General features: G+C 36.8%; 1 long non-coding RNA gene across 1 annotated transcript in view; it reads left to right on the forward strand.

Moving 5' to 3' along the window:
• LOC121397090 overlaps positions 1 to 13,240 on the forward strand; it is an 81,590-nt gene that overhangs the window by 24,175 nt on the left and 44,175 nt on the right. Inside the window, exon 2 of the long non-coding RNA XR_005963440.1 lies at positions 10,254 to 10,411. This is a non-coding gene — a long non-coding RNA (uncharacterized LOC121397090). The remainder of the gene's footprint in view (positions 1 to 10,253; positions 10,412 to 13,240) is intronic.

The raw sequence follows: 13,240 nt of genomic DNA on the forward strand, positions 1-13,240 counted from the left end.
TAAAGAATAACACCATAGTTGCTAGAAATTACATAATGGTGTGCCACTAAAAGTAACACAGACTTGAGATGAATTCTCAACAAAAATGTAAATTACAGGTCTTTAAAACACTGATCTGTAAGAGGGCGTGCCATTCCAAAGACACGTGCAACTAAGGCCAGTTTCCAGAAATATTTACTTTGGTATAATGAGTGCAATGAGCAGTTGATGAGCACTAGCCTTGACTGTTATTTGACCGAAAGGTATTTCTAATTTGAAAAGCACCAGACAGGTCAAATAGCCAAACATTTTCTGTGTTTAAACAGTTTCAACACTGGATCAAAAACAGCTTCTTTACATACATTGATATGTAGAGTTCTATATCATGTCACCTGTAACTAATAATTAACCACACAGAGAGGGAATAAGGCACTGCTCTCTGGTTCAAGCACTATATCATGTTTAAAATATCTGCATGTGTTGGGCATTTGACTAACTGTCTATTTTTTGCAAGCAGAACCGCTAGGTCAGTGACTCAAATAACTGTTTACAATACTTTATGGTTATTAACTTGTATTCAACTGAGGCAAACAGTTGCTATATAGTGTGTGTAAAGAAGACACACAGGAAGGGAAAAAATCACTAAACACTATATTGAGGGAGCAATCAGTGAGAGGAATGTTGTATAAGAAGTTCTCACTATTGTATGATCCAAATGTTGCGGATGTCTTGGTTCTCTGAATATTGTAAGGACTGCAAAAAGTGCCCAGGGTGCCTCATTATGCTTCCTACTGATATATTATTACTGGCACGTAATTGAGCAGTGATCTATTGATGAAATAAAAAGGCATATGGCTGGTTGAATAGTACTCTATACTTTAGACACAAATAGAAGGGCAAAACCAGAGCTGTATTTATATTTAAGAACCAGAGCAAATGTGCCTAGGGCAGCAGCTTTTGGGGGTATGGCCCTTGGGTGCCTATATAATTGAATGCATTTTTTAAGAAAAATACCCCCCCCCCACCAGCCACTGTGGGAGACTTTTTGCATAAATGTGGTGGGGAAGTGAGGAGTATAGGATCCACTGCACCTATAGCCGGAAATGACATACCGTAAGTTGGAGACGTTGTTAGATCCGATGCCTATGGTGGCACTGGACCTAAATACATCACTGGGCATAAGTGCACCAAAGTTTGGATATTACCTATAAAGTGTCAAAACTGGAACAGATAATGTTCCAGTGAGTCTGAGAATGTTCCCTACAGAGAAATTTAGGGATTGAATTCCAGAGGTAGGGAGCCATGTTAAGAATTTTACCAAGGGAAAAACAGGTTCCCTCTTAAGAGAGAGCAGGAGGATTTTAGGTGTGTTGTTTTATATTTATTGCAAAGGAGAGAGATGATAGTCTGGGAGCATAGGTTGCAATAATTGTTAGGGCAGGATGAGGACGTGGAGTAGTGTTTATGCAAAGTTGTATCCGTAGTTGCTTGAGCAAGAAAGGTGTGTATCTTGGCAATATTACCAAGGAAAAAAAAGTAGCTTGTTGGGAGTAGTATTAATATGATTTGAGAAGGATGGGGTTTGGTCAAAGATTACCCCCAGGACATGGATTCGTGTTTATCCAAACTTCTATTAGTAGTTGCTTGAAAAAGAAAGGTGTGTTTCTTGGCAATATTACCAAGGAAAAAAAAGTGGCTTGTTTTGGTAGTGGTATTAATATGATTTGAAGGATTATCCCCAAGCAACCTACCGAATCTGGTTTAATGAGCATGCCATCAGTAGTAATGGTAAAAGGAAGAGAAAGGCAAGATTTGTGTGAAAAGACAGGGAGCTTTGTTTTAGAGTCTGAGGTGGACATAGCTAGTAGGCAGGTAAATAGATGGGCTGTGGCCATTAAATTCAGTGCACCATACATTAAGAGGCATTAACTTTTTACCAAAAAAATGAAATGTTTACACTGCATTCTGCCATCTCACTTCTTGCTCTGATTTTATTTTTACTGGTTTTATTTTTAAAAATACGTTTTACACTTTATTCTGCAATCTCCCTGCTTGCTCTGATTTTGTACAAGCAGCCACCATATGAACTACCTGGAACTCATCAGTGTTGCTCTGAGTTCTGGACAGCAGAAAAATAGTGTGCATGTTTGATTCTTTTTGAGACAGCAGCCTTAGAAAGAAAAAATGCACACTGTTTTTCTGCTGCCCGGAACACTCAGACACCCCATATAAATACTGGAAGCACTGCCATCATTGCTGATACAGGTGCCACTACATCATTCAATGACATTCTTGCCGTTTCTGTAATACCTTTGGGGTTTGGGAAAGGCTCTTCCCTGCTTCTGTACAATAATGGTACATTGCACAAAATTATGTTCATACAGAAGGAGTTAGCTGAAAACTTGACTGGCCTGCACTGAGCCTTGACCTCTTTCCAACTGAACATCTGTGGGATGAATTGGAATGCTGATCACCCAACATCATTTCCCAATGTTTAAATGGAATCAAGTCCCACCAACATCTTGTGGAAAACCTTTATTGAAGATTAGAAGGTAAAAGCTATTTTAGCAGTAAATAAAGGACCGTTTTTTCTATGGAAAGATGGCCTAAAATATGTCTTTCTTCCATTAAGCACATTAGGTTTGCTATTTAAAGTTACAGTACCATCTAATTTGGTTTTGTGTGTAGAATAGCCAGGTGTTACAGTTTAGGAGTAATATGGCCCTTAGGTACCATTTATATTTTTTGGGGAGTCTTAGTAAAAGCATAGCAAAACCACTGAAATCTCATGCATCCAGTGGGGAATTTGAGTACAGAGATAAGCCAAAGGAGGATGTTAGCAAAAGGGGTTTAGAGACAGCAGGGGCATTAGAATTGTTGACTGGTATGTTAAAGTCACATAGAATGATGAATGTAGTGTCAAAGGAAAGAAATTGAGAAAAACAAGAAGCAAATTTGCAGAGGAATTGAGAGGTTGGTTCAGGATGTTGGTAACAGTTATGCGAAATTACATAGGCAAAAAGAGTTTCACAGAGTACACCTCGAATGAGGAAAAAGAAAGGGCAGGTGCAGGCAGAATAACGTTAAATGTAAAGCAGGGAAATTGAAGGAAAACTGCCCCATCCCGTGTTTCCAGCTCTGGGAGTGTGAGCAAATTAAGGAGCATTCCTATTTGCGTATAGGAATAAGATTTCTGTAATGTTCAAATTTACACTGAAGGGTAGGGGAACGTGACTGTGATATAACTAGGATTGAGTATGGGCTAGGGCAGGGGGAAATATCCCCAGCTGTCAGCAATAGGAAGGAGAGAAAAGCTACGCGAGAATGTGATTTGTAAGTTCTTAGCTTATATGATAAAGAATTAACTGAAGCTAGTGCTTTATAGTCTTTATGTGTGGAGAGGTATGGTGTTGGAGCGGCTGAAATTTCTATACCTTTCTGACTGAAGGATGTGGCAAGAAATATTTCAAGAAGCATTAGAGTGCAAATAGGACACTAGTGCCATCCCCTGTGCTGGGCCAGAATTGACTAATTAATCAGTCAGTCAGTGATCAAAGTAAGCAGGCTATGTAGGAAAGAATTTTACAAACACCAGAACCAAGTTTAGGGGCTCTTGTTCACTAAGAAGTGGACACAGATGTAAGTTTGAGATAGCTATCACAAATTCTAAATCAATGCAGGCCTAACAGACAAAAGGTATTGGCTTAACAGATACAGAATCTGAAATGCAAATACCAGAATGAAGCAGCTTATAGAGGCTTTAATTTATTATTGTATACAGCAGAGGGATACACAGATGAGCAGAATTAAGTAGTTTAGAATATAAAAGTCAAAATACAAGGCTGAGTAATTGATTCCAACTCTCATTACATTGCACCCTCAGAAACCAGAGGAATTTGTACCATAGTTTAATAATCAGCCCTGGACCATCAGCTTCTATGACACGTAAAGCTATTTTTTCTGCATGATAATTTGTGATGACCCCTGAGATTAGCTTCTCAACACCTACCCAGACCACACTGAGAGTGTAAATGACACACACACACACACACACACACATACAAATTCTGAACAGATTTTTGTTAGGTAACCTACATATGTATGGTATTAATTAAATACCAATAATGTAACAGTTATTATGAGGGTGCTTTGTTCACTGACACGGTTTTCACTGAATAAGAAGAGATAATTATTCCAGGAGCAGCATACGCTTAATCAAGATCTACAGCTGGTCATGCCAACTTGGCACACTTTCCCTGTACAAATTGCCAGACCGATGACAGAAGTGAAGTGTTCTCCCAACATATGCTTTCAGTCAGAAGTAAACATAAAGAGGCATTAACTAGTAAGCCATGCAAGAGGACTGGCATGCTCTTATTACATGTCCCTTTCTCATAACAAAGCCAAGTTAACATCAGCCATGTAAATATATGCATATTGTTGTTAGCACCGTCCAGAAAAATACATTTCAACATTTCCTAGGTTCAAAAAAAAATAACACTGACGGGAAATCCCAAAAAGTGTTTGGCCATATACATTTACTTAGCTCGAGTGAAGGATTAGAATGAAATGAATGAATGAAAAAAAACTTCGAATTTCGAAGGTTTTTTTTTGGCTACTTCGACCATCGACTACGACTTCGAATCGAAAGATTCGAACTAAAAATCGTTCGACTATTCAAACATTCGATAGTCGAAGTACTGTCTCTTTAAAAAAAACTTCGACCACCTACTTCGCCACCTAAAACCTACCGAGCACCAATGTTAGCCTATGGGGACCTAAGCTTTCCTAGCAATTTCTGATCGAAGGAAAATCGTTAGATCGTCGGATTATAATTTTTACTTCGATCGTTCGGTCGATATTCGAAGTCGAAGGATTTTACTTCAATGGTTGAATATCGAGGGTTAATTAACCCTCGATATTCGACCCTTAGTAAATGTGCCCCGATATGTTACATAAGATGTCAAACCATGTATAAACATGAACCGCAAGTATATTTTATTTGTATTGAACAAATTAAAATAAAGAATTTAAAAAAAAAACTGATACAGCCCAGTGTTGGAAATTGGTTTGCAATGAATTAATCTTCTATTGGAAAACTTAAAAGAAAATTTCTATCTAGATCACACCCCCTGCAAACTAGACTACAATGATTATATCCTAATCATTTGGTCAATGTTCCCATTCTACAGGCATTTTATAAATTTCACCCCACACTGAACCACAACTCTAGGCAAGCCAATTATTTTAGCGTAATTTACATACCACCATATACTTTGAACCTGTCGTCAGATCATCATGCCTAATTCACAACAGATTGTTGTTCTGGAGTCAGAAGAAAATGTAACTTTCTGAAGCAAAGTGGAGACAGCTACAGATGGGCTCTTTCACGTTCTCTAGGGTCAACTAGAAATGAAGTAGAATTTACAGTTGTGCTGATTTGCAGGAGATACAATTGTGCTGGAATTTTGGAAACTCTGCTCTTAAAGGAAAACTATACCCCCAAAATGAATACTTAAGAAACAGATAGTTTATATCAAATTGAATGACATATTAAAGAATCTTACCAAACTGGAATATATATTTACATAAATATTGCCCTTTTACATCTCTTGCCTTGAACCACCATTTCGTGACTCTATCTGTGCTGCCTCCGAGATCACCTGACCAGAAATACTACAACACTAACTGTAACAGGAAGAAGTGAGGAAGCAAAAGACACAACTCTGTCTGTTAATTGGCTCATGTGACCTTACATGTGGTTTGTATGTGTGCACAGTGAATCGTTCGATCTCAGGGGGCGGCCCTTATTTTTTAAAATGGCAATTTTCTATTTATGATTACCCAATGGCACATACTACTAAAAAAGTATATTATTATGATAATGGTTCATTTACATGAAGCAGGGTTTTACACATGAGCTGTTTTACTCAGTATCTTTTAATAGAGACCTACATTGTTTGGGGGGTATAGTTTTCCTTTAAGGAAAAAAAATCATGAAATGCATTGATTCGTTGCATATACACTAGTAAGTTAATGGGAAGTGAAATGAATGCAAAAGGCAATTGTTTGCATAATCATTCTTTATCGTAGAACATTTCTTAACGGGATATTAAAAATGTTTAAGTAGCTTATGTAGACTAAGAGAAGTAAAAGTATGAAAAAAATACTCTGCTAAAGTAGCTGAAAAAAACACAAGGATTTTTTAAACTCTAAAGTTCCATAATGATGAAAATTGTACTGATTGGTGTACAAACACCCACACACATGCTCTTTTACTTATCTTATTTTCCATATTCACTAAGTAAAAATCTGCCAAACCAGAAAGTACCACATTTGGTGTATGTGCTGATCAGATTGCATATACTGACCAGTCTCACTCTTGTTGGAGTTTTGTTTCAGAAACCTTCTGGGTTGGCACCAATAGTGTTTTCTTGAAGCTGGAGTAAACATGGCATTCCTTCTCAGGAGTACTCTTCTGCAGAATGAAATGGGATGGAGCTTTGGACACATTTTGTGCTTTTTGTATGTAAAATAAACAAGATGTATTTTTTTTTCTTAGTTCTAAAAACATTTGTAGATACTTTTATTTGAGCCAATAAATAAAGAAACCCATAGTTCTCTGGTGCTCCACCTATTTATCTTAACACGGGCCACACAGGAGCACACTTGATTAATCTGCTATGAGAAGTCAGAGCTAGTGCGGATTTAAGTTGGTCAGTGCTCTAAATATGGTATTTGACTGTCCCACTTTTCTGTTTTGGTTGGCTTACCATTGGCATACTTCTAAAAGGGTTGCTGGAGTAACTGGTGGTGGCAACCAGACACGTGATAGCTGAATACTAGATCAATCAATTGCTGGCTATAAGGGAGGTCCAAAGACTGACTGGTAAAGCGTGGATGCCTAACAGGTATGAGATCCATTATCCAGAAACCTGTTATCCAGAAAGCTCAGAATTTCCGGAAGCCTATCTCCCTTAGACTCCATCTTATTCAAATAATCCATATTTTTAAAAATGATTTCTTTTTAATTTCTTATAATAAAACAGTAGCTTGTACTTAATCCAAACTAAGATATTATTAATCATTTTTATAAAAACCCAGCCTATTGGGTAGTATGTGTGAAGATCCAAATTACAGAAAGATCCAATATCCGGAAAAACCCAGGTCCCGAGCGTTCTGGATAACAGGTCCCATACCTGTACAGAACTCTGCTAAATGAACTTAGGTAAACAAGCAGTTCCCATTGCAGGATCAGAGAGCCAGATCCACAGGGAATCAGAAAAAGAAGGAGTAAAGGTTGAGCATGGAGGGAACCCCAAAAGACAAAGGAGTAGCTGAGTGACTGCTAAGACTAAGGCATATGGTTGCACTGAACAGCAGTATAAACATTCAGAACAGCTTTCACCAGTTTACAGTTACAGCTTATTAAATTTTATATTTAAAAGGGATGCTGTCATGGGAAGAAAAAATGTTCAAAACACATCAGTTAATAGTGCTGCTGCAGCAGAATTCTGCACTGAAATCCGTTTCTCAAAAGAGCAAATAGGTTTTTTTTTACATATAATTATGAAATCTGACATGGGGCTAGACATATTATCAGTTTCCCAGCTGCCCCCAGTCATGTGCCTTGTGCTCTGATAAACTTCAGTCACTCTTAAATGCTGAATTAGAAAAGTGGAAAGCACGCTCTGTACCATAAAATAAAGTTTTATTCGATCAATAAAACTCTCCTTCTGCAGCGGGATAAGTCACTGATCTGCTCACATCAAGAGATCTTTCAATGATAGGAATTGAACAAGAGCCCAAATGCTTCTCTTCATCTGCTCAGACAGTGTGTACTGCTATCAAAGATTGCACTGTGTCTCTGACACTTACTATTAGATGTTCTTATACAGCCATTTTTGCATCATACGAATTACATTCAATTTGAAAGCATAAAATACCAAAGACCACCCCACTTTCTAATTGAGTACCAAAATGGTATTTTAAAAAAAAAATGTAAAATGTGTAAACTTATATTTATTTTGATTCTGTTTGCTGTTAACAGGGAACTGCCACTGTGTTCTTACTATAAGGCTACTGTAAGACACATTAAGGGGCACATTTACAAAGCTCGAGTGAAGGATTCGAATTAAAAAAACTTCGAATTTCGAAGTGTTTTTTGGGCTACTTCGACCATCGAATGGGCTAGTTCGACCTTCAACTACGACTTCGACTACGAATCGAACGATTCGAACTAAAAATCGTTCGACTATTCGACCATTCGATAGTCGAAGTACTGTCTCTTTAAAAAAAACTTCGACCCCCTAGTTCGGCAGCTAAAAGCTACCGAACTCAATGTTAGCCTATGGGGAAGGTCCCCATAGGCTTGCCTGTGTTTTTTTGATCGAAGGATATTCCTTCGATCATTGGATTAAAATCCTTCGAATCGTTAGATTCGAAGGATTTAATCGTTCGATCGAACGAATAATCCTTCGATCGTTCGATCGTAGGATTAGCGCTAAATCGTTCGACTTCGATATTCGAAGTCGAACGATTTTAGTTCCTAGTCGAATATCGAGGGTTAATTAACCCTCGATATTCGACCCTTAGTAAATCTGCCCCTAAGACTTTTCTAGATAATATTCAAAAACAATATACTGTAATTAATCTAGTTGGTTGGAACAATACACAAATATGTAATGTCTTAAGATTAAGATGCTAGCTACTGATAAAAAGCCTATTCAACAGATATAAGATATCTCTGCAAGGGCATAAAAGCTATGAAATAAATATAAATGACTGTCCAAAAATGTTCTTGTGTGAATAGAGTTTAAAGAAAAGTCGATTTCTGGCCACAGAATATGAGTTGTTTTGATCTCACCATTTCTTTGATAGAGATCAAAACACCAGTTATGAAGCTAGCAGCAACATCTGTAAAAATGCAAAAGTGAAAATGTCTTCTGCATCAATTTTGAATATTCTCCAAACTATAGTAAACATCTCACAAATGTACCTGCTTCAAAAATGTTTAAATTAAGGAATAACTGCTTTGAATTTACAACCCCTTTAAAACTATATAATTTGTATGTATATGATTGCCATATTGTGTAGGCCACACAAAAATAATTCTCTATCACATACATTTAGGGGCATGTTTATCAAAGGTTGAGTTATAGAGTTTTTTTTACCTCGAAAATTGAATAGTATCTTATCTAAGAAAAAACTCGAATGTCTAAAACTCAAACGAATATAACTGACCCGAAAACTTGATTTGAATCTAATTCAACTAAATTTGAATCAAGTTTTTTCCTCTGAAAAAAACTCGAATGTCAGGAAGGCTATTAACCCTCTTCAAATGGGTCATTGGACCTCTACCATTGACTTCTACATGAACTCGGCAGGTTTTAGGTGGCGTACTATCGAATTTGAGTTGTTCCCTGTGTCGAGGTATGATAAATCTCAAATTTAATTCAAAATCGAGTTTAGATTATTTCCAACTCGAATTTGTGAGTTTTGACCAAAAATCCAACTCAAAAATTCGAATTTACAATTTGAACCTTAGATCTGCCCCTAAATATTGTTAGTGTAGTGTATTGTATTGTTAGTGTATTTATATTCTACACTGGTAGAACATCTTCACAAAAAAACCCAGATTCTTGTATTACTTAAAATAACAAATGTGTGACTGTTTTGGACCTTCTCTATATAGCAGAGATTTCCTTCCTCCTGTATTTCTTATCAGATGTCACAAAGTTTGTAACACGTAGCACTGTATCAATGCGTTAGGTTCTTTCTCTCCCTTCTTTTCTTATTTTTATCTTACAGTGGAATAGGCTTCTTGGTAATATAATTAATTGAATTTAGGGTTCATTTATTGGGCTAGCACAGAGTCTAGTTTTGGCTGTATGGAATTATTTGCTAGCAGTTCATTTGAGAGCAAGGTGGACGCCATGGGAGATAAGAGGGTGAGAAAGATTACAATTATGTGTATGCAGATTACCCCAGGAGCCCCCATGACTTGGATGGGTTCTGTTCTCAAGCTAGCTTGGTTATATCACCTTGACCTTGAGGAAGAATCACCTTATTGGTTACCAGAGCAGTTCTTTGTTTTTCTGCGCTGTGAAGACATATCTCTATGCTCTCACAATGGTAACACCCTTTTATGCCTCTTGTGTCATATATTTCCAAGTTTATAAACACTCTGTGATTTCTTTGTTTGGGTTTCTGACTCTTTGCGAGTTCTGAATCCACGGAGCTTGTGTTAAATCAATTTTTTTTTTTACCTCCAGTGGTCTCCGGTATACAGTATGAACTTCCATGACAAGGACAAGGCTACGTTTTTTGGCCAATGAAGGGACAGAAATATCCTCATATCTCCTTGTTACAGTTAGAACATGTGTTCTGCTTTGTTTTTGCTATTTTTTGTGAGAGCACACAGAACCTATAGGTAAGTGTAAAATTAAAATATTCATTTGCATAAGCCAGTTTGACAAGATTCTTTGATAATTCACATAGTAGGGTATACATTTTATATTGGTTATGTTTTCTTTCAAAATATATAGATTTCATTCACAGGATGGGCTCCATCTGTCGGATAATTTTTGCAGTCAATTCTTAAATGGGAAGTTCAACCTCCAAATTAACTTTTATTGTGATATAGATTGCAATATTCCAAAATAATTTGATATTATACTTGGACTTTTTATTATTTGTGTGTATTTTTTGTTTATTTAGCTTTTAGTTTAGCAGCTCCACTGTAGTAATTTCAGCAGCTATCTAGTCACTAGTGTTCAATTTACCCTAGCAACCAGGCAATGGTTTGAATGAGAGACTGGAATATGAATATGAGAGGGCCCAAATAGAAAGATAAATAATAAAAAGTAACATTTAAAGTAAAATGATAGCTTCACAGAGCAATTTTTTTTTTTGCTGTCCTAGTCAGTGACCCCATTTGAAAGCTGTAGAGAGGCAGAATTAAAAGGCTAATAATTAAAAAAACAATAAAAAATGAAGACCAGTTGGAAAGTTGCCAAGAGTATTACATTCCAGAACATTTTTCAGCCAATGACAGTTAATTGTTACAGGCATCATTTACTTTCTAGAAACAATTATTTGAACTCAACATTCAGAAGTCAGGAAAAGAAGGTAACAGCAGGTTCTGGGAAACTCTCAGCACTTCAACTTCAATGTGGGAACAATATTTATCACCACCCTAGTAGTAATAGTAATCAAAAAGCTGCATGTGCTACAACCCTTAAAAGGGAACTATCGTCAAAATAAAAATGTAATATAAGCTTCATCATACTGAAATAAGAAGTTTTCTAAATATAATCAATTAAAAATTCTGACCTGTTCTTGAAATAATCAGGTTAGTCTTCACTGTTCCCCTCTCAGCATGTGTCTTCATTCTCAATTAATGCAGAAGTCGGGAGTCTGATTTTAATTGACAGGTCTAATGAAGCTTTTGGGGGGGGGTCTCCTTATGCCTATAAAATGTATTAGAGATGAATCTTTTTTTTATATATTGTATGTTTTTGTCATTTAAAACATGTGGCAATATTTAAATATACCTTCTGGGAGTTCCCGGGGTATGAGCTATTGTTGGTACAGTAGGGGGCACATTTACTACAGGTCGAATTTCGAAGTGGTAAAACTTCGAAATTCGACCATCGAATTGTATAAATTCGATAGTCAAAGATTTTTTTTAAATTTAATTTAGCAGTGTTCGATCGAATTCAAATAGTTGATCGAACGTAGAACGATTCGAACGATTTAATCGATCGAACGATTTTCAAAAAAAAACTTTGACTTCTAAAAACCCATAGGCTAACATAGCGATTCAGCAGGTTTAAGGTGGCGAAGTCGAAGTTTTTCAAAAAGACAGTGCTTTGATTTTCAAATGGTCGAATATTCAAAGTTTTTTCAATACGAAACAAATTTTGGCCTATTCGATGGTCGAAGTACCCAAAAATTACTTTGAAATTCGAAGGTTTTTGAATTCGAAAATGCACTTAGATTTCACTTCGACCCTTAGTAAATGGGCCCCTAGGTGTCATTACACAAATAACAATAAACAATACAACATCATTTTTAAGCAAATAACTCAACTAAATTAAAATAAAAAGTAAATGAAAATAAAAAATAAAAAGATGAACACAGCATGGGTGTGTATATACACTGATCAGGAGTTTGGTAATGCTTATCGAGCTTCAAGCTGTAAGATTGGTTAGGTCTTTGGCAACATCATGTAAATACAGGTAAGTTCAAGTAAGCAGTCCCTGAGAGATATTACGATAGCTTAACCAATTCTATTGTAGACTTTGGTCTGACCAGTTTCGATGCTAGTAAGGCTTTCCATAATTAGTAGGTTGTCAAGCCTGGTTTTCACTAATTTTATTATCCAATGTAGTCGTTTTCCAGGCTTTAGCTATTGTCTGTTTTGCTACGGAAAAAATATAAGTAACCAAACGTCTAAGATATTTGTTGCCTCCTGGCACATGCTTATTTAAGAGTGCTTCGGCTGGGTGAGAGACCTGTTATGCTGGCTATTAAAGAATAGATCCTGATCCAGAAACGCACCGCCACTGGACAGTATCACAATATGTGTAAAAAAGGCCAAAAAGTTATTTTGTTTGTGCTGGAATCTGTTATTTGTGCAAGCTTTAATGCCTTTGCTAGAAAAGGGAGCCCCCCTTATTAGATATTAGATCTAAGGGGCAGATTTACTAAGGGTCGAATATCGAGGGTTAATTAACCCTCGATATTCGACTAGGAACTAAAATCGTTCGACTTCGAATATCGAAGTCGAACAATTTAGCGATAATCCTACGATCGAACGATCGAAGGATTATTCGTTCGATCGAACGATTAAATCCTTCGAATCGAACGATTCGAAGGATTTTAATACAACGATCGAAGGAATATCCTTCGATCAAAAAAACACAGGCAAGCCTATGTGGACCTTCCCCATAGGCTAACATTGAGTTCGGTAGCTTTTAGCTGCCGAACTAGGGGGTCGAAGTTTTTCTTAAAGAGACAGTACTTCGATTATCGAATGGTCGAATAGTCGAACGATTTTTAGTTCGAATCATTCGATTCGTAGTCAAAGTCGTAGTCGAAGGTCGAACTAGCCCATTCGATGGTCGAAGTAGCCCAAAAAACACTTCGAAATTAGAAGTTTTTTTAATTCGAATCCTTCACTCGAGCTTTGTAAATGTGCCCCTATATGTCAGTCAAAATCTGACATCCAACTCCTACTTGAAGAGAGAATAAAGCG

Source organism: Xenopus laevis, chromosome 8L, assembly GCF_017654675.1.
Source record: "Xenopus laevis strain J_2021 chromosome 8L, Xenopus_laevis_v10.1, whole genome shotgun sequence".
NCBI lineage: Eukaryota > Metazoa > Chordata > Amphibia > Anura > Pipidae > Xenopus > Xenopus laevis.